This window comes from Protopterus annectens, chromosome 4.part1 (genome assembly GCF_019279795.1).
Source record: "Protopterus annectens isolate FY-2018-M chromosome 4.part1, PAN1.0, whole genome shotgun sequence".
NCBI classification, from domain to species: domain Eukaryota; kingdom Metazoa; phylum Chordata; order Ceratodontiformes; family Protopteridae; genus Protopterus; species Protopterus annectens.
Genome location: NC_056734.1, coordinates 629,077,565 through 629,098,622, shown reverse-complemented (window position 1 = coordinate 629,098,622; position 21,058 = coordinate 629,077,565). Strand labels below are relative to the sequence as shown.

At 41.5% G+C, this 21,058-nt stretch overlaps 1 protein-coding gene across 1 annotated transcript in view; it reads left to right on the top strand.

Annotated features, from left to right (window-relative positions):
* Positions 1–21,058, top strand: part of PIK3CA (phosphatidylinositol-4,5-bisphosphate 3-kinase catalytic subunit alpha) — a 1,902,358-nt gene that overhangs the window by 245,870 nt on the left and 1,635,430 nt on the right. The window contains exon 3 of the mRNA XM_044070443.1: positions 1,971–2,051. The gene's annotated coding sequence lies outside the window, so the exon portion shown is untranslated. The remainder of the gene's footprint in view (positions 1–1,970; positions 2,052–21,058) is intronic.

The following is a 21,058-nucleotide window of genomic DNA, read 5'->3' as shown; positions in this document are numbered from 1 at the left end:
TCTCTCACCTTACTCGGGTATCTTGTTCTTATAGAAATATACCCTCCTGATGTTGCATGCCTAGATCCTGATGTTAAACATTTTTTTTTTTACTTTTTGCACTCAAACAAAATCTTTCCACATTCCATCTGCAGTTTTTCCACTGAACACCTCATTCCAGTTAGTTTTATATAGTAACTGGTTTTGTTTCCTATTGCTTCCTATAATCTGTAATTAACCTTCTGTGCATTGGCTTAGATTTCAGATTGGCAGAATTATCTAGCAACAAATTAACCTTAATATAACCCCATGATCACTGCATATCAGTGGTGGTAAAATGTGACTTGAAGTTACAGTAATTTCTTTGGGAACACAAACAATATTTAGTATATTCCGTCCCCTGGTAGGTTTTTTTACAATCTGAATCATTTGTTGTTCCTGAATGTACTCTGTAAATAATTTCTTTACTAACGTTGAATCAATATTATTCCAGTCTGTTTCTGGTAAATTTAAGTCCTATTTAACCAAATACCCATTACAATTCACGTCAGTCGCCCTGCTAGACAGGGGTCCAGGGAAGTAAATAGTGTGGGAAGAAATAGCCAGGGAATTGTTATGGCTAGGCTTGTATAGGCCCTAGGGCCGATAGCTTAGTACTAACCTATGAACCATTGCTTCATTCTGTTTTTTGCAAAAAGAATCAGAGCGATCTGTAAAGATGTTCCTTCCTAAAGGTTTTCCAGTCCATGTCATGCTGCCGTACTAGTCATCCAGTCTTTTCACCCTTTGCTGGCATGTAAGGTAGTCCAGTGGGCTTTTTTTTTCCTCTTTCTGATTCTGCAGTGATCTTTTAAATCTTCCTTTTGCCACCCAACTGGCCTAGTCTTTCCACCCAGGAGATTAGAGTCCTACAACCCATTTGTTTCACCTAGAGGCAAGCGTTGAAGGGTGGAGTCAGTGTTGGCATCTGTTCTTTGGACATTCCCACTGTGTATGCCCAGTAGGATGTTTCAGAAAACAAATGCCCTCCAATGAATAAATACTCCTCTGTAGTGTCTGGTGACTACTTGACATTGTAACTGGTTTAGATTGTCCTGGACATTCACTCCTTCTCCCTTTCCCTGACAGAGAAGAGCAGGCGTTTGTGCCTCATCACCTCTTCCTTCTCTGTCCAACTTTTCCAGTGCCTAGTTTAGTAGACAAACCAAGTCCTCCTAGGGCTTAGTCAGGGCTTTACCCTTGTATGTCGGCAGAACTAATGTAGGAGGTTTGGTGAGGTGGCAGGGGTGTTTGTGGATTGGTTACACTTTTCATTGCATGTGGATTATTACAATTTTAATCCTGTCTCACAGCACACACTATGTTTTTTGCCTCTCTCCTTACTTTGTCATGATCCTGCTTGTGGTTGCAATGGTAGCTGCAGTGAGCATATTGAGACTTAGAACTGTTCTGCTTCTTGGGTGTATGAAGTTGACAGTTTGAAATCTGCTGGCTGATCATGCACGTCTTGCAAAAAAATGCTGCATCGTCCTAGTGTTATGAGGTATCTGAATTCTACATACTTTACCTCTGTCTTGAAGTTGACTTCTTTCATGTCCTGTACGTCTGTTTGCCATAGCCACAGTAGGCAGCTGAGTTTTTAAATAAGTCTTTAGTGAGAATGCTTTAATCATTGGAGAGTGGACACTTGATAAATATATCTAGGCCACTAGCATTATAGTAATCTCTCTACTGTAGTAGTGTGCATTTCCACCTTAAGCCTGTTATGAGATGTGAGTAGACTTTTTTCACACACCCCCGACCAGTGGGGCTCTAATAACTGTACCTTGTTATTTTGTGAGCAAGGAGTGAGTCAATATGACGTCATGCTTAGGTGTTTGAAGTCTGGCTTTTTTGGAGGGGGGGTGGCAAGTTTGTATGTCTTTGGACGAGAGTAATACATTTATTGTAATCAAAGTTAAGTAAGTTATGGCTGTTCTTTGTCTTTCTAGGGCTGAAGGATTTTAAGCTGTTGTAAGGAACTGTGGTAATACCTGTCAGTTTCAAAGAACACCATGCTGCAGCAACTTTAGGTAACTACAATTTATGTTGCATGTTCAGCATTAGTTTGAAGTATTTTTATGGCTAACAAAATATTTGTTTTCTTTTTTGGAACACTTTTATTAAATGTGCATCTAGTAACAGACTAGTTAGGTTAAATACGTGCACTTCAGTGACCAAGACTTGTATTTTGGATTTACTTTGTTAATAATACTGTTACTGTTGCTTATTATCAGAGGTTAGGATTCATAATAGATTTAAAGAATTGTTTAAGTGTTTGTAAACCACTGTGCAAGTAAAAGGTGTGCATCATAAAACAGATGCCTGGATCTGTACCAGTAAACAGTCTGCATAGATTAGCTGAGCAGAAGAAGGTAGTATGTTAACGCAAGAAAAGTGTAATCAGGATGCAAGTTGCATCTGATTTTTGAATCATTTAAACAATCCAGAAGTGCTGGAATTTAAAAGCAGAAGTGACATTATTGGTGCAGCTGATGGACATTCAACTGGGATACAGTGACTCTGGCAGTTTTTTGCATGACCTCTACTCTTCATTTGAAAAAAATCAAGAAAGATGAGGTGGCCTTAGAAAAATAGCCATAAAAGATTGTGCAGGCAAGAGAGTATGAGGCTTAAGGGACTCGCAGTCCCACATTTTCCTTCTGACATCCATACTAATTGTGCCCCATTCCCCCTCCTCCCTTTCTCTTTATTTGCCTTCCTTTGCTTATGTGGATAGCCCATGCATCAGTCCTTCCTTCCCTGTTTCACTTCAGCAGTGTGCAAGAAGACAGGCAGGTGCACTTGCAGTGTCCTTAAAGCATGCACACATTCTCAGACTCCATTTGTAAGGCATTTTGTATCTACTCTGTCCACCCACCATTAATTTTGGACTGAAATGTTCTCCTACATCTGCTCAGCTTTTGCTTTAAGTGTTGGACAGCAGGTGCTTCTGCATGTATAGTCTGCATAGTAAATAATTTACAAACAAACTTTTCATTGCTTTAATTTGTATACAATAGGGATATAATTAGTACAAAACGGAAACTCACCAACACAGCAATAAATCCCAAAATGAAATAGTCACAACACAGCTTTAATGAACCAGCACAACAGAAACTCATTCAGTAAGTGCTTTCGTCTAATGTTAGACTTCTTCTTCAGACTGAATAAGACAAAAAAAGCATAGGTCATTTATACAAACATTCTAAGCATTAATTACCTAATAAATTGGTTAATTACACAGGAAAATAATTTTCTTGGGTGGCAAAAGCCAGGGTACCTTTTTGGCTGGGTTTGTATAGACCCTAGGGTCAGTAGCCTAGTACCTACCTACGAATTACTCGATCAATAATTGCAAAAATGCTGACATTCTACACAAGTAAAGAACCCAACTTAATAACAAACTTCTAAAAAAAATGTTATAAAAAAAACTTTGTTTAAAAACAATTTTGTATAAAATTTATACAAAAGCTCACATGTAAATAACAGCATTATCATATCAGTGCCATGTTTAGTGTTTTAATTTCCTTTTTTTTTTTTTTTTTTAAATACACCTTAAAATTTTCTTTGTCATTAAGACCTGGAGGGTTGGCTAACATATTTAGCCTTAGTATCTAACACTGTTCCTTCCAGTCTAAGTTGTCTACTGACTCATGCTTGTTGTCAAAGTTCAAAACTTTGTCTAACAACATAAACGTTGGTGACCCCTCTACATTTAGTACAACTGTAATGCTTTCCCCATGTATTCGTAACATCTCCTTTCTGAACTGCGTAGATAAGTTCCTTCATTCTTTTCTAAAGCACCCTTCTAGTCCTACCAATATAATATGAGGCACATTCTGAACAAATAAACAGACTGCAAATTTACTTCAACAAATATTAACATTACATTTATTTTAACATTATTAAGGCACATTTCTGTTGGACCCTTGTACACCAATTTACAAATATCAGAATTTAGGCATTTCCAAACTTTTTCTTTCCTTTTAAGATATTTTACTTTATCTTGGAAAATGCTTTTAAGATTTTTGCCCTTTTTATTTAGAAATATGGGCTTATCGTCCACTACTTTCCTCACCCCTGGAAAACTACTTAGGATCTTCCAATTATCTTTAAATAAACTTTTTATCTGCTTTCCATCAATAGAATATGGGACAATCATCCCTAGCCCATACTGCTTAGTTCCCCTGCTTGTAACAAAATCCAGAATTAATATCATACATATTTGGCCCTTGTCTGTTTTCTTTAGCCTCTCTCAATTTTTCTCTCACCATTTTTCAGGGTAGCCTCTAACTATGAATGTATTGCACAAAGCCTCACTTTCATATGAAAATAAGTTTTCACAGTCAGTCAAATCACTCTTTTTAACTACCCTTTAACAATATTGTGTTTTACATACATAGAATGCATGCTATTATATTTAATATATGTATTATTTTGAACTTTTTTCTTGTATATCTTTGTGCAAAGCTTATTTCCTTTTTATATACCTCTACATCTAAAAAACAAATGCTTTTATAACTATAATTCCAAGTAAAACTTAAATAATCACAAGTATCACCTCATTCAAAAAACATAGAAGATCTTCTAAGGCACCTCTCCATATAAAAAAGGTCATCAGGAAAGCGACCATAATATGCAACATGGCAGTACTGCCTATTTTCTTTAATAAACAATTTTTCCCATGCTGTCATGAACAAATTGGCATAGCTAGGGGTTGTAGCGGCACCCATAACTACGCCATTAACTTGTCGATAAAGACCCATTCAACTCAAAAAAAATTATAAGATATCACATCCAGCATTTCTAAAGTTAATGATACTTCAGCATTGTAATACCTAGATTCTAATAGTTCCATTCTAATATAATCTGCCCCAATGGTATTAGGTATCATGGTGTGCAAAGACTTTACGTCCATAGTAACCAAGCAATCATTTTCTTCTACCCCTATCTCTTTAATGTGTTTAGCAAAAGCAAATGTATCACGTATAAAAGCCTCACCTAACTCCACTACTTTTTGTAATTTTTTATCTATATATATGGCCATAGCCTCAGTTTTACATCCCTCGCTGGCAACAATTGGCCTCAATAGTGGACATTCTAAAACTTTATGAACTTTCGGCAGGCCAGATATTTTACTGATGGTGGGGCTATTTATTGTGAAAAAACCAGCTTCTTTGTTTGTAATCCTGCCTTCACATTACCACTCTTCTGTCATAGAATCAATAAAGCTGTAAGATTTTTTAATAAGACTTAAGTCGACCTCTTTATAGTAGTGAACATCTTGTAACATTTTTGTCGTAGCCTTTATATATGCAATTTTATCAAAAACTACTATAGAATCACCTTTATCTGCTTTTAATAACATAACGTTATCATCATTGCTCATCCTATTTAAAGCAGAATGTTCATCATAAGACGAGTTAAAATATTTGTCAACAGGTTTATTTAACAGCTCTCTCCGTTTTTCCATAACATTTTGAAAGGCCTCTAACTCAGGCCTCAAAGCCTAAACAGCTAGGTTTAATATATACACTTGGCACACCAGTAACTTTATTACAATCATCACTATCCTATAAAAATTTAAAATTCAGTCTTCTAACAAAATCTCTCAAATTATTAATAGTCTCACAAACGTAAGCACAAGATGCAGGCACAAAAGTCCATCATTTGCTAAGGACCCGGACCTCATAACAGTCAAGCAATCTATGGGAAAGATTCACGATTTTAAAGTCACATTCAGATAAGTTACCTTTTTCTCTTACATATTCTTTCTTTTCCATGAAAAATTGCCCCGAAAGGGTTTCCCCATCTTCTGCATATTTGCTTTTACAGGGCCTGCAGTGACTTAAGCCCACGTACGCTTCCCTGTGTCCATGTCCTGCTAAACAATGACTGCTTGAATAGAATGCAGGGTTACTTCATTTCTACCAGTATTCGATGTGCAAACATTAGAAACGTGACTGCCATTGTTATTGTGTGTGGTTGAAGCAGATGGAACTTCTCTCGGTCCCTCCTTGTCAAGATGCTCAGATCTCCTGACTTCCAGTACAATTTCAGAAACCTGAATTTACAGTGGGGATATAATCCATGACCCTCCTCCATGGACATCCTGCTGGAAAGTTTTCTTTGTGATCTGATTCTATTCACATCATTATTCCTCACAGGTGGGTCTAGGATCCGACCTCAGATCTGAGCTGGCCACTTCTTGGACAGATCCAAAGTTCAAGTTGCTCCCCTTCCCATAATCCCTTGCTACCTTCTAACCCTCAGATCTCGTTTGCCACTGAATCTCCAGACATGGTCCTGGCTCAAGTGTAAGGAATCATATTTAAGTGGTATTTTCTTGCCTTTCTTTTCTCTTTTTTTTTCCTTTTTAGAGTACTATCTGAAACTGCTTTCCTTTTAGTTTAATTGAATTTCCTCCCCTCCCTGTCAGAACTTAGTTGTTGGTTTAGGTAGGTTCTCCCCTTCCCCCTTCCAAGTGCTTGGCGCATTGTGCCTTTTCTTAGAGTTATCCTGTCTGTCTACAAAAAAATAAAACCCTCTGCTGTTCTGTCTGAGTATGTCTGTGTGTGTGTTAGTTTGTCACGATGGCTGAAAAACTTGCAGGCTTTAAGACATGCTCCTAATGTGGTCGGAAGATGCCGTTCTCTGACATGTATGAGGAGTGTGTCTGTTGTCTAGGGTTGGTACACCTGGAGGTTGAATACGACATTTGTGCCACCTTCAACACCAGGGCCCTTGCAGAGAGCTGCAACAAGTTACTCCTTAAGGGCTTGGCTTAGGGTGGTACTCTGTCCTCGGACTCTTCTTCCAAGCCTTTCCAGGAGACAAAGAAGAGACCTCCTCCTACCCCTGGGGTGTCATCTTCCTCGCTTCCTAAAATGCCAAGGCTTTCAGATCACAGAATCCAGCCTCTTTGGCTTCGGATCCAAGGTTGGTTATTCCCAGAACTTCAGATCATGCTCTTGGGTCCAAGGCCTCATCAGATCAGAGGCCTTTGGATCCAAGTAAAAGCAGGTCGTCCCCAGATCCAGCCAGTTTGTCAAATCCGTCCAGTATGGCTCCCAAGTCTTTGAATCCTATAAGAGTGTCGGATCCGATAGTAAAGTCTGGTCCCGTTATTATAGAGGGTTCCCCTTCTGGATCCTCCAGGAGGTCGGAACCGAGACATTGGAGCTGAACTCCTTCTCGAAGCCAAAGAACTTTGGGATATCAAGATCTGGTCATTCTTCAGCTTCATCCAGATCACCCAGAAGTCTCCTTCCCTCAGACATGGATAGGATGATGATTTTCCTCTAAGCCTAAATCGAGTTGAGCCTGCTGCCATCCTCAACTCATGCGGCTAGGGGACCCTCCCCATCCACAGGTCTCCACTCTCCTCTTCCAACCCAACAGGTTTTGGAATTTCAGGACTCAGATTCATAGTGAGAGGCTGACAGTGTCAGGTACCCCCCCCCCTTAACGACACTAACAGGGTCCCTGGCTGACCCTGTTCAGCAGCCATTGGACCAGAGTGAGCCTCGTCTCTGAAGGGCCGGTGCTAGTTCTTTGGGGGCAGTTCGGGTCCAGATTTTTTAGACTGCTTCCTTCCCTTGGGGGCTTTGACGCTGGACAACTTGGGGCTGATATCGTCCTGGGACTTTGGCACTGTGTCAGGGTCCCTTCTCCCTTCCCAGGTGACCCTGGCCACCAGGGATGGGGAGGTTTCATCCAGTCCGTCAGTCTTCCAAGCAGTAGAGAGCACCTTGTCCAGTTTGGTAGTTACCTCTCCTTCTCAAGGTCCTCCCTAGCCTTTCTTGGGTTTGGGTGCTGTGTCCTCATCATCCATCCAGAGTCAGCCCTCTTGTGAGTACCTTCAGATGGGCACTACCCCACTTGGGGTACCCATCTCTTCCAAGTCCTCCCCTGAGCCCACTGCAGAGGAGCCCCCTCACAAGCGAACATGTAAGAAGAGGCACTTGGACTCGCTTGGAGAGTCTCTAACCGAAGAAATGGATTTTGTGGAGGGAGGTAGGTCCACCAGACTTCCAACCGGGGAGGTTTCTTTTGGGGAAATCCTAGAAGTTCTCAAACTGAGGGGAAGATGGTCTTCCCAACCCCCTTCTTTGGAGGAGTCCGTGTTCCTGAAGGCATTCAGGATGGGGCCATCTACTACCTGGGCCCCCCTGCTGACAAACTTGTTAAACTCATCGCCAGCAGGGCTTGGGAGGAGCCGGACACAGTAGAACCTGTACCCAAGAAAGTGGATAAGTTCTTCAGTCCCACTATGGATAGGTTTTTTTAGAACAAAGGGCGGTCCATGTTGATGTCATCATGGGGGCCACTGCTATTAAGGAGGAGCTAGCTGAGCAGAGCTCCTTGGACCATCCCCCGAACAGGGAGTCCCAAGCGACTGACCATTTTTGAAATGTGTGTTTGCCTCCACTGCCTTTGGTCTGAGAGCAACCAATTACTTGGCCCAATTTACCCAGCTTCAGAGGGATTTGGTTTTGGAGCTTACTACTTCCCTGTCAAGAGTTGTTGCCTCCAGCGAGCTTCAAGCTATTCTCTCCGAGGCTGTCCACTCTCACGTCCTTAGCGAATGCCTCAGTGAGGCTGATCTCCAGTACCATAAAAACTGCTCCAAAGCCATCTTCATGCTACTCGGGTCAGAAGTGACAAACTTCATGACACCCATGCAGACAGGAACTGAAAGTTCAACTGCTGAATCCTGCACTAAGGCACTGTACAAGCACATCCACTCATGCATGAATCGTGCCATCCCAAATGGAACCAAAATGCTCTCATCCAAAAAAAGGAAGCCAATCTGGTGGTCCCGTGCCATAAACAAATTTTACGACAAAAGGAAAAAAACTGTTGCAGAAAAGAGGGAAATCCCAGGATGCAAAAAACTCCCTTACCAGCCTCAGTAAGAAACAGAGATCCCTCATAAATCCTCCAAAGCTAGTTACGAAAATAAAATTGCCAAATATTCCAAAGACAACCACAAGGCATTCTATAACTATGTCAAGAATCTAAATGGCAATGCTCAGATCTATTCTGAGCTAAAACAGAATGGCATTAAATATACTGATCCCAAGGATATTGCAAATGGCAGATCGATTCACTGCCAACTTCACCACCTCTCACCCACTAAGTGGCCCATCTCAATACCGGAAGATTGCCAAATTCCAGAAATAACGGCCACACAGGTAAAAAAAATGCCCTCTCCAAAGCTAAGAATACAGCATCCATGGGACCAGATGACATCCTGGGCTGTGTACTACATGAACTACAATATGAACTGGCACCTCACTTAAGTGTCATGTTTAATCATAGCCTCACCTCAGGTTTCATGCCCACTGAGTGGCACAGAGCTACAGTTATCCCACTCCACAAGGGGGATCCACCTTGGATCCCAGAAACTACCATCCCATTAGTCTGATGAGCCTGATCTGCAAGGCCATTGAGTGTATTATCATGGAACTTATAAACAAAGACAGTGGCAACCTTCAAACACTGGAACCCACCCAGTTCGTGAAGGGCCGATCTTGTCTCCTGAACCTAATTGACTTCTTCGAATCAGTCTCCAGAGCCATGGACAAGGGTAAGGTGATCCACACAGCCTATCTAGACCTTGCCAAGGCTTTGACAGCATCCCCCACTCTGGAATCATAGATAAACTTACTAAGCTTGGGCATTAATCCCTACTTCACCCAATGGGTTGCTACCTGGCTTATTGATAGAACCCACACTGTAAAAGTAGCCGACTCCAAATCTAGCTCCAGACAAGTGGAGTACCTCAGGGTTCAGTCCTGGGACCGCTCTTGTTTGGCATCTACTTCTCTGAAGTACAGGCCAACACTAAGGACTCTGGCTAACAAAGTTTGCAGATGACTGCAAACTGGGAGCCATTATTGAATCCCCAAATGATGTGGATACTCTACAAAAGGTCCTTACAGAAACAGATGCTTGGTGCCAGAGCCAAGGGCTCAAGCTCAATGCCAAGAAATGTATAGTTATCCCCTTTGGGGAAAAAACATGTATCCGTGAATTACCATATAGGTGGCAGTACACTAAACACCGAAAGTGTGATAAGAGACTTAGGGACACAGGTGGACAGTGGTCTCACCTTCGATAACCACATCGCCACAACAGTCAGGAAATCCTATGTGGCACACCTCATCACTAAGGGATTTTCATCCAGAAAAAAGGAGGTCATTGTCCCACTGTACTCATCCCTCATTAGACCCATTATAGAGTACAACGCCCCATTTGGTATGTACCTCTCGAGACATCTGCAACAACTAGAAAGGCCATAGAAATATCTCACTAAAAGAATCACAGGCCTAAAGCAGATGCCCTACGCTGACCGCCTTAAAAAATCCAGCTAAACTCTGTTGCATATCGTCTACTCAGAGGTGATCTCTGCTTAACATACAAGGCCATGTCAAACCCAGAGGTGTTGGACATGCTACACTTTTAAAGAAATCCCAATCCCTCAGAGCCACACGCTCCAGGATCTAAACCTTGTCGTCACAATAAAAAAACATGCTGGAGGGATAGGTTCCTGACAAAGAGACTCCCCAGACTCTGGAATAGATTGCACATACATGTCAAGCAGAGTGCCTCTTTGGCCCTGTTCAAAAGGAATCTTGACGATTGGATGGGAGAAAAGAAATTCACCCTGGGGATCACGTCAAGCCACCATGCTAGACAGGGGTCCAGGGAAGTAAATAGTGTGGGAAGAAATAGCCAGGGAATTGTTATGGCTAGACTTGTATAGGCCCTAGGGCTGATAGCCTAGTACCAGCCTATAAACCTATAAGGTGTATTCCAGTAGGTGGAAATGTTTTCTATTTGGGCCAGACAATGGAATCTAGATCTCTTTTCAGCCCCTATTCCTGGTATCATGTTCTTATCTTCCCCTTTTCAGGATGGGATGAGTTTTTTTCTGCTATTAAGTTCCACTTAGCTGCCATCTCTAATTTCCATGTCAGCAGTGAGCCTACCTTTTCTTCCAAGTTGCGCAAAGCCTTTATGCGAGGAGTTTTTCTTCTTAGGCATCCTATTAAGGATCCATCACCTCCATGGTATTTGACTTTGATGCTGAAGTCTCTGACACACAAACCTTTTGAACCTGCTAGTTCATGCGACATTAAATTCCTGTCCTGGAAGATAACCTTTTTAGTAGCCATTACTTCTCCCAAGAGGGTCTCGGAACTGCAGGCTCTGTGCATTAAGCCAACCCCCACCCCATTTATGATTTATCACAAGGACAGGGCGTCTCTTAGAACAAATCCTTCTTTCTCCCCAAAGTCTGTTAGAACAGATCCTTCCTTTCTCCCCCAAGTGGGCTCTGAAGCAAATGTCAGTCAGTTGATTCAATTACCGGTCTTCTTCCTTAATTACTCTAATAAAGGAGAATATATCTTGCATTGTTTAGATGTCCACAGACTATTGCATTTTTATTTGAAAGGACTGAGTAGTTTAGAAAGTTGGACCAACTCTTTGTGGCTTTCTCCCAAAACAGAAAAGGCAATTTCCAAAGTGACTATCTCCAGGTGGATTGCTGGTTGTATTTCTTTCATTTATGCTAGTTGGAATTTAGAATTATCCAGACCAATTAAGGCCCACTCCACTAGGTCTGTTGCTGCTTCATCTGTCTTCTTGGCTAGATTTACCTTTCATGAGATCTGTGCTGCTGCAACTTGGTCTGATTCTCATACCTGCATTTCACACTACAAATTGGATTTGGTATCTAGGAACAGGGCTACCTTTGGTGCCTTCATGCTCTGGCATAGCCTTCCTTGAGACCACCCATGGAACATAGTAGCTGGAGACTCTGACCCACCTTTGAGGAATAATGACATGCATCAGATAAAGAGTTGTGTACTTGCCATAACTTGGCATCTGTGCTATCCAGTGTCATTATTTCTCACATTCCCATCTTCCTTCCCCCTTCAGCCTCACTAGGCCTACCAGAAGGAAGTGGGTTGGGTCTGGTGAGAAGATTTTTGCCTTCTGTTGCAGGTGTTTTATTTCTGCTTTTCAGCTAATTTAGCAAACTCTACCTGAGGGTTAGAAGGTAGCAAGGGCTTATGGGAATGGGAGGAGCTAGAGCTCTGGATCAGTCTGAGAAGTGTCTGGCTTGGATCCAAGGTCGGATCCTAGACTCGCCTGTGAGAAAAAACAACACTGGGTAGCAGTGCACAGATGCCAAGTTATGGCAAGTACATAACTCTTTTCTGTATCATGTGCTGAGTATAGCTCCTTATTGGACTTTCACACTGCTGTTACTCTTCAACAGATTATAAAACTGTTTTTTTTTTCTTGCATTGTTTATACCTACTGCATCCTTTGTCTGTCACCATCTGTCCTGTGTGTCATTGCCATGCCTTCATGGAGCTCTTCACTCCTCCTCCCTACTTGCAGTAAAGTTCATTGGTAAATAGTAGGCAATCAGTCTGCAGACTGTTACATGCCTAGCAAATAACCAGACAGTGACCAAAGGTGCCAATCACACCCTGTATCTTGTGTTTGTAAAGTCAACACCTTAACCATTACGCCAACCCCCAAAAATAGATAAACTCCTTTGAGCCACAATTGAACCAGCAACCTGCAGATCCTTTTTTAATTTACTACAACCCTTCAGTCTGCCAGCTGAGCTGTCTGAGGATTTTTTTTTCCTTGGGTGTATTCTCCTTTGTCCTAGGCACTTGATCATCCTGCAGAACGTTTTGTTAAACCACTGCCAGCACTGAGATATTGTTTTTTTTTTTCCTGAGCTGCAGTCTTGCATTATTCAGATCAAAATTCATCTTCTCTGTCTCTCATTAGTCCTTTCTTCCCTATCTCACTCTTGCAGCATGCACTCATCCTCAGGCTCCTCTAAAAAGCAGTCTGTGTTTACTGAACACCCACCTTTTTTAGACTGAAACTTCCTGCTGTCTGCTGTTCTTGTGCTGTGTGTTGGGCACCGGATGCTTCTGGAGTGCCTTAGTTTGCAACCAGTAGTCCTACAGTCTGTGACCTTCCACCATATATGTCCTTCTTGAAAACTTTTACTGTCTGCTCCCTAGTCAGTGAAAATTAGTACTCCTGTCTCTTCTTTCTCTTTCTTCTCTCATACTTCCTTACAGTGTAGCTGGACTTCAACTTGCATTGCTTATCCAATCCCTCTCATTTCTCAAGTGGTATTATCACCTAACTTCCTTCACACTCTTCTCAAAATGACGTCTTCCTACCTTCCCTCATCTTCCACTTTCTTAACCGCAAGTTAATGCATTCTTCATTCCATGTCTTGTTTAGTTTTCCAGACTACTCAGGGTGACAGGTAGGCTACCTCTGACCTTTTCTGTCTGTCCCTCTGCTACGCTTATCCTCACATTCCTTAGCTTCAGCCTAGGTGGCATGTAAGCCAAAATTCTTATTTATTTTTTATTCCTCCTTCCAGTTGCGTAGCGTACATGTGCACTTATCCAGTCTTATTTTCTTGGTTAGCTTAGGTGGGAGGTAAGCCACCCTTTACCTTACTCTTCTGCAGTCTTCCTTTCTGTATTAGAAATAGCCTAGGTGGCAGTTAGAATGATACATTTATTCTTCTCTCTACTCTTCCCTATTCATTTTGCTTTTCACCTACCCTTCACCTTACCCTTTTATTCTCCTATTTTTATTTCCTTCTACCTTAAAATCCTTCTTATTTTCTGTTGGACACCTTCTCTGCATTATGACTTTAAGCTTACAATAATATTACTAACCCTTTTATTCTTTTTGTCTACTGGTCGGACATTCTACCTAGTACATGAGACCGTCATACTGATGGATTAACCACAGCCTCATCTCCATATATCACTAGAAATCTCTGCAAAGTATAAAGGCTATGTTACCTTTCACACTTATGTATAGAAAAATGTTTGCCTTCCTCAGTTGTCTATAGAGAAAATTATAGCTTCGGGTCATTCACTTGCACAATTCAACAAGTCCCTTAGCCATAATCAGACATGTTTCTTCAAAATTATTCTATCGCCTGTGCAAGCATATCTTGACAGGGGATACGCAAGTAAACCCAGGGCATGTGACCATCTCGGTCAGCACAATGCCTCTACAAACCCACATATAAACAAACAAAGATCTAAGAATAGCTTGCATAAAGGCTTGCAGTCTAAATAGTAATTGAGTGTCACATCTGGCTTTGTTAATGATGCAGCAACCTCATATATTGGCCATTTCAAAGTCTTGAATGAAAGATGAGTTTTTTTCCCTTCCAGTATGTTCAATATAATTTCAATAGTAACCCTAGACCATGTACAAGAACAGGTGGTGGAGCATTCATACTAATTGCAGTAAACAGTTCTGCCACTGCCTCCACTAAATCGGGCACTATGGATGATTAAGGTCCAAACTGAATCCTGCGTCACATAACTTTAGAAGGACCTGCCCATTTACATATTGGTTTAATCTGTATCTTCCCCTTCTGTAAACACTTTTCAAAACACAATACAAAAGGTTTCCTAAAGGAATTGCAAAAAATACCATAATTCACAGTGATGTCAAGATAAATGCTTTAGAGCAGGTTCTTTCCAGGTAAAGAAAATGATACAACAGCCGTCCATGCTCTGTTACCCATGATCCCCACTGCCACACAGCATTACCTAAATCATCTTTCTCTACCACCTTCCACTTTTCTTACATCTCAGTCAAAAAGGCTGAAGTACTGCTACTAAAGAAAAACTCCTCAGACTGTAAGTTCATTAAGGTCCCTCCAACTTTCCTCAGACTAGCAGCAGACAAAATAGCGAAACACCTTGCTAATATTTTTAGTCTTTCACTCACAGCTGGCACAGTTTCCTCTCTTTTTTTAACATGACCTAGTACTCTTAACAACTCTCTATACTTAGATTGTAATGGTTAGTGTAGAGTCAGTATAGGTAGTGACTCTAATGGTCTGTGATCTGCAGTTAGATTTACATCTTTAGGCATCCTACCCCCCCACCCACTGTCAAGGTTCTGCCTGTCCACTTCTCTCTGACCCACATACTTATGGTTTTCTGTACTGATCTAGATGGCCACTAAAGGGCCTTTCCTTCTCAAAAAATTGCCTGCTGCTGACTGAGGACATAGGAGATGTTAGTGCTCCTAAATTTTAGAACCTTAAGGCTGGTCATATGGATCCCTTCAACCTGTTATCCATTTAAGAGCTGTTTCTCTACATAGGTCATATGCATTCTACAAGAAGCCTGAAGAACTAGCTCCAGGAAAATCTTAATTGGCAGAGTGGAATACATTCTGTCTGTGTGCTCTTCCAAAGGTATAAGACTACAGTAGTGCAGAGAGCTATAGGTTTTGCAGTGTTTAGAAAAGCTCCTCTCAAATAATGTACAATACCCACCATTTGGATGTACCTTTCATGACAATGGCGTGTCTCCTCATATGTCTACTCTTATTAGCCCACTACATTGTAAAGCAGTTTCTGAAGATGAGTACATCATGTAAAACCACCCAAAAGTCTGGAATATCCTCCTTGGGGCATGAATTTTCTCAAAAATTAACACGGTCTCCTTTTGAACCCAGTGCAGCTTATGTCCTTGAAATTCCTTTCCTGGTAAACTCTCCTCTTGCTAGCTGTGACTGTGACCAGAATGGTGTCAGAGATGCAGGTTCTCACATGCAAGGAACTTTATGTAATCTTCTGTAGAGACAGGGTAGGCCTTTGAACCTAGTAACTCTTTTATGCAGATATGCAGAAGATAGTGTCCAAGGTGATACACAACTAACGCATCCTGCTACCCATTTTTTCCTAATCATCAAAACCAAGGAGAAAGGATTTTGCATGTTCTGGATGTCCTCAGGAAGCTCGTGTACTATATTGCCATAATGACATCAGGTAAACTGACCAGTTCTTTGATTTTTTCATTCCATCATTCCAGATAAAATAATGTGACCAGTCTTCAAGCAGACCATTTGCAAATAGTTGTCTAACTTCAGGGTACATTCTACTAGTGAAAGGCAAAAAAAACCCTCTCTTAAACTCAGGGCATTTAGGAGGCACCCTTTTGGAACGTCGTCCATACCCTTTGTAAGCTGTACAAGCTGGACAACCTAAGAGAAGGTCAAATTTTGCCTTGGTGTCCTGCAGGGCATCCAGCTGACATCTGAAGAAATTATTTTTTTTGTCTCATACTATCCCATGTTAAAGGAATAATAATGTTGCAGTGATTTTCACGATTGACATAAAACATTTTTTGTGAGCAAAGGTGAGTACCTTTTATGGATACAGCACATTTGTGCTGGCAACTCACTGCATCATTTGTTTGATTAGGAGATCATTGCTGCAGTATAAACCCCTGCCACTCCTACGCACACACACACACACACACACACACACACACACACACACACACACACACACACACACACACACACACACTCTGACTTCCTTTTAATCTATTAATTTGAGGGCCTATGGTGTTAAAAAAATGGAATTAGAGAAGGGTATGTTGTTTTTACAGGAACGGATAAGTAGTATTCTAATATTAAACAAAGGTAATACGGATGCTTGGTAGTGTTCTTGCAGGCTTTACAGACCAAGGACTTGGCATGCCTCCTCTTTATGAATTATATACTAAACTAGCAAATGATAAAGAAATGCTGATGTTATGGGAGTGTTCAATAAAGCTGTAGATGTTCTAATTGACCATTTCTCCAGTGGCTACTCAGAAGCAAGCAGGTCCAGTGGAATTTTATGGTTGAACCTGACCCTCCTGTTTGAAAGAGGGTGCAGTTGCTTTTCATCTGAAAGAGAATTGTATCAGTATTTGGAGTCCACAGTGTTTTCATTGTCAGTGTGTACTTTTCGGCTTCTCTGCAGTTCATGTTGAATGGAAGAAATGATGAGGGCACTGGTGAATGCACAGACTGATACGGATTTCTTCTCCATTTTTTTCTAGGATGGCAAGAGAAGGTACTTTTTCCCTTGATCCTGTTTTGACATTAGTTGATTTTTAGCTGATTGTACTGCTGCCAGTTCTGCATTGAGGCCGGTAACATGGCACCAATTATCTGTTTTGCATCCATAACCTCAGTTTTCAGCCTTTTGCTGTTAGTAGGGCTCAGGTCATTGATGTCAGTATTTCGGCACCAATTTCAGTTCTGATGTTCTTAGGCAGTTGTCTGTGTCTGCCATACTTGCATCTGACAGATTGGAATTGTCAGTGAAGCCTTTCTTGAGACTTGCATTGTATTCAGTTCTTAGGGGATGGCATGGCTTCTTCTTTCCCAAGTTCTTCGGTACTGATTTTGCAGAGTTTGCCAGCTTCCTTGGTGCTAAGCACTTTGGTGTCGGTTTGCTTGTGATCAGGAATTGATACAGATGGAGCCCAAGGAGTTGAAGGGTGTTTCCCTCGATTCAGTACCGTCTTCATCTCCACCTCTGGATGTCCCTCATTCTAATGGTTTGGCTGGATCATCATCTTCCCATAGAGGCAGGTATGTGGAAAGCCACTGCAGGGGCAAATAAGAGGTTTCTAGTTTAGATTCTTCAACCTGTCACTTGGACCAGCAGTCGACTTTGGGTGCTCCTAGGAAGAGGAGTTGCAAAAAGATGCACCTAAGCTCCCCTATGGAGTTTCCAACCATGAATACCAACTTCAAATTTAAGGAGCTGCTAGAACTTGAGTCAGCAGGTGTCATGGCCAAATGACTCTGCATTCCTGGAAGAAAAATCTTGCAGGACTTCTGACTACCTTCCAGACCATATGCGTGGTTCCCCTTGTGGATTAGATGTTTTCACTGATTGTGGAGAGGGCTTGGCAAAAGCCAAATGTGGTAGAACCAGTTCTTATGAGATCTGAGAAAATCCTCTAGCTTCCAGAGATGGATACTGGTGTAAGGCCCTTTTTTCAATTCAGTATTTGTGGCTGCCACTCTTTTAAAAAAAAAAAAAAAAAAAAAAAAGAGTGTGAGGAGAGACCTGCTGCTTGCCCCCCCCCCCCAACATGGAGTCCATGGTTTTGGTCCTGTTTGTGAAGTGCTCGCAGGCATTGGGTACTTTTCTTGACATACAGAAGGTTGTGAATACTGAACTAAGGCCCTCTTCAGCTCAGTCTTGTTGGCTGCCACCTTTAAAAGAAGCCACCTGAGGAGAGACCTGCTCTACATCCCCCTCTGCCCCAAGATGGAGTTCCATGGCTTTGAACTGGTTTGGGAAGTGGTTGCAGGCATTAGGCACTTTTGCCTGATGCAGCTGACCACATTTCAGTACAGTATAGCTGGAAAAAAATCGGTACAGATGTTACCAAGTTGCCTCAGGAATTTACAGAATAGACGGCTTTCCCAAGTAGCTGCTTTAGGAAAGTTAAGTCTGTCCTTGTGGCTACCTCATAATAATATATACAAAGTGACCATTAGTGCTGGGTCAGGCTTTTCCATATGCCACCACATCTGGCTCAGACGCTGTAATTTTGCAGACAGATTTAAGGCATTATGAACCATTCCCATTTTGATGGTTTGTCATTGTTTGGGCCTCAGATAGAGGAGAATCTGCAAAATGGCAAGCAGATGACCAAAACATTCATTGCTGTTGGTGTCAAAAACTCCTTTCATCAAAGGATCTTTGCTTATAACTGGAGGAGTGCACTGAATCGGTGGTTTTAAAATCAGCCAGCAGCTACCATTTGAGGATTTCCAGAATAGGTACTGCCCTAGAGGCAGTCTGCAGAATCGAGGATTATGTAGTATTCCATTTGGAAAGCAGTTGCAGAATCTCTTGAGGTCTTGCCCAACTGTTTCTCCATAGAATCGCTCTTAAATAAGATCTTCCTGCATCTCCCTAAATGACAGGCCAGCACACAGGAAAAGTGGTTCTTGGGGATAGAAGTCATAGGCTGCGCAATTCCATTTATATTCCAACCAAAACCAGCATCCTTTCTTCAAGATATTCCACTCAATCAGAAGCAAGTGGCCATATACTGTCAAAGGCGCAGTCCAAGAGGTCATATCAGACCACAGAGGATCCAAAGGTTATTCAGAATTCATTTTGGTGCTCAAGAAGACTTAAGTATATCATGCCCATATTGGATTCAAACAGTTTAAACCAATGCATAAGCAAAATTAGGTTTTTAGATGGTACATGCCACAGTTCTTACTTCCACACATGCAGTAATAAGACTGGATTTGTTCATTACATCTCCAGGACAATTATTTGTAGGCCAAAGAAAACAGGGAGTCCAACAGATTGATGAGCTTCAAGGTGGGAGACAATCACTCAGTTCCAGGCTCTCCCATTTGGTCTTATCACAGGTACCACGGTGTTCAAATGGCTGTTTGTGTCTTCTTTTATTTTTATGACTGGTTCCTGTCATCCAGCACAAGAGTCCTTAATCAAAGCAAGGAAAGACTTAATTTGTTCGCTGTCTTGGAGATCTTAGTGAATCTGACAGAGTCACATTTAGTACTGCCTGTAGTACAGATCGTAATTGGTTACCACCTAGACACGAGAACATGTATCTATTATCATGTTGTCTACTATCAGACAGGGTTGATAGCATTCAGTCAAATATTTGCATTTTTATACCCCCCCCCCCCCCCAACTAACAGGGCTTTGCTTCAAGGCACTGATGATAGGTGGTTTTCAAAATTTCCATTTGCAAATTACAGAATGAGAGTACTTCATTGGATGCAAAAAGTATAGTGGAATCAATGTGGGTGCTAGGTCCCTTCATAATTGGTTATCAAAGCTATTTTAGCAACATTTCTTTTGCCCTCAGCAGAGCAACTTTTCACGGGGTTGTCTATTTGTTCTCCAGTCCCCTAGTGTGACTGTCACTAAGGCTACATCTGCCCTGGGAAACATTGTTTATGGCAGATGGTCCTGTAGACATAGTCACATAGACCTCATTGCACTTCACTGTCCCGGAAATGTGGGCAGTCCTAACATTGTATGCTGTACAGGATTCCATCCATCATGGTGTAATTGCTATCCACTCTGACAGTATATGTTTGGTTTGGTAAATCAGCATGCAGGGCAGAAGTAACTCCATTTCCTTTTTTGGGAGTCATTGAGGTTAGTGGAATGGACCATGTCAACTCATCACTTTTTCGCTGCAATATATGTTCTCTGAAGACTAACTCTTTAGTGGACAAACTCACTGATGCTTACTGATGCTTCATGATTGGTCTGTCCATAGTGTACACGCCTTGCTGTGACTTGTATCTCCATCCAATATCAGATGCTGCATCTGTTTTTTCTTCCTATTTATACATGGATAGACACCCCAGCACACTTTGTTCTAACAATAGCCTGTCAGATCTGTACACTTTTTCCTCATTTCCATTAGTAATTAAATTTTGCTATTCTGGCCTAGACAAGTTTTGTTCCTACTACAGTAGCCTTACTTATTAGAAAAATGTCTTCTTTGCAGGTGCTCAAAAGGTCTACTGTCCTATCTGTTGGTGAGCCTCACTCATACTTAGTCTCTCAGATTAACTGGATGGTTTCTTTAGTTTTCTTAATGTCCAAGAAAGTTATTTTCCCCTTCAGTGGTAGTCCAGATCCTGATGGCATTCCAGACCGCTTCCACTAGAAAGACACACTGGGAGTAGGTGGATGACGTTTTCTTTGTGGGGAAGTGAAGCAGTGACTAGAACCTCATTTACCTCTGGTTTCAGTAGCATTAAAGTTTTTTTGGCCGGCATGTTTGATAAAAGATTCTGTTTCTCTCCAGTCAGAGTTTATTTAGCAGTCATTTCTAATTTTCAGCAAGACAGAAACTCTTCTGTAACTGTCCTTGTAAGTGTGCAGAGCATTTTAAAGGATTCTCTCCTAAATGGATCATCCCTGGGAATTGATTTTCTTTTCTGAAATTGACTTTACCCTTATGTGAGCCAGCAGTTTCAGTAGAATTGAAATCTTTGTCACTAAAAACACTTTTCTGGTAGCAGTGACATTTGCTTAGGAGGCTTTGTCCTGTAAATCTCTTTACATTTATGCTTCACAAGATTAAGATTTCCTTGCACACTAACTCAGCCTTAATGGCTATGGTAACAGCTGAGA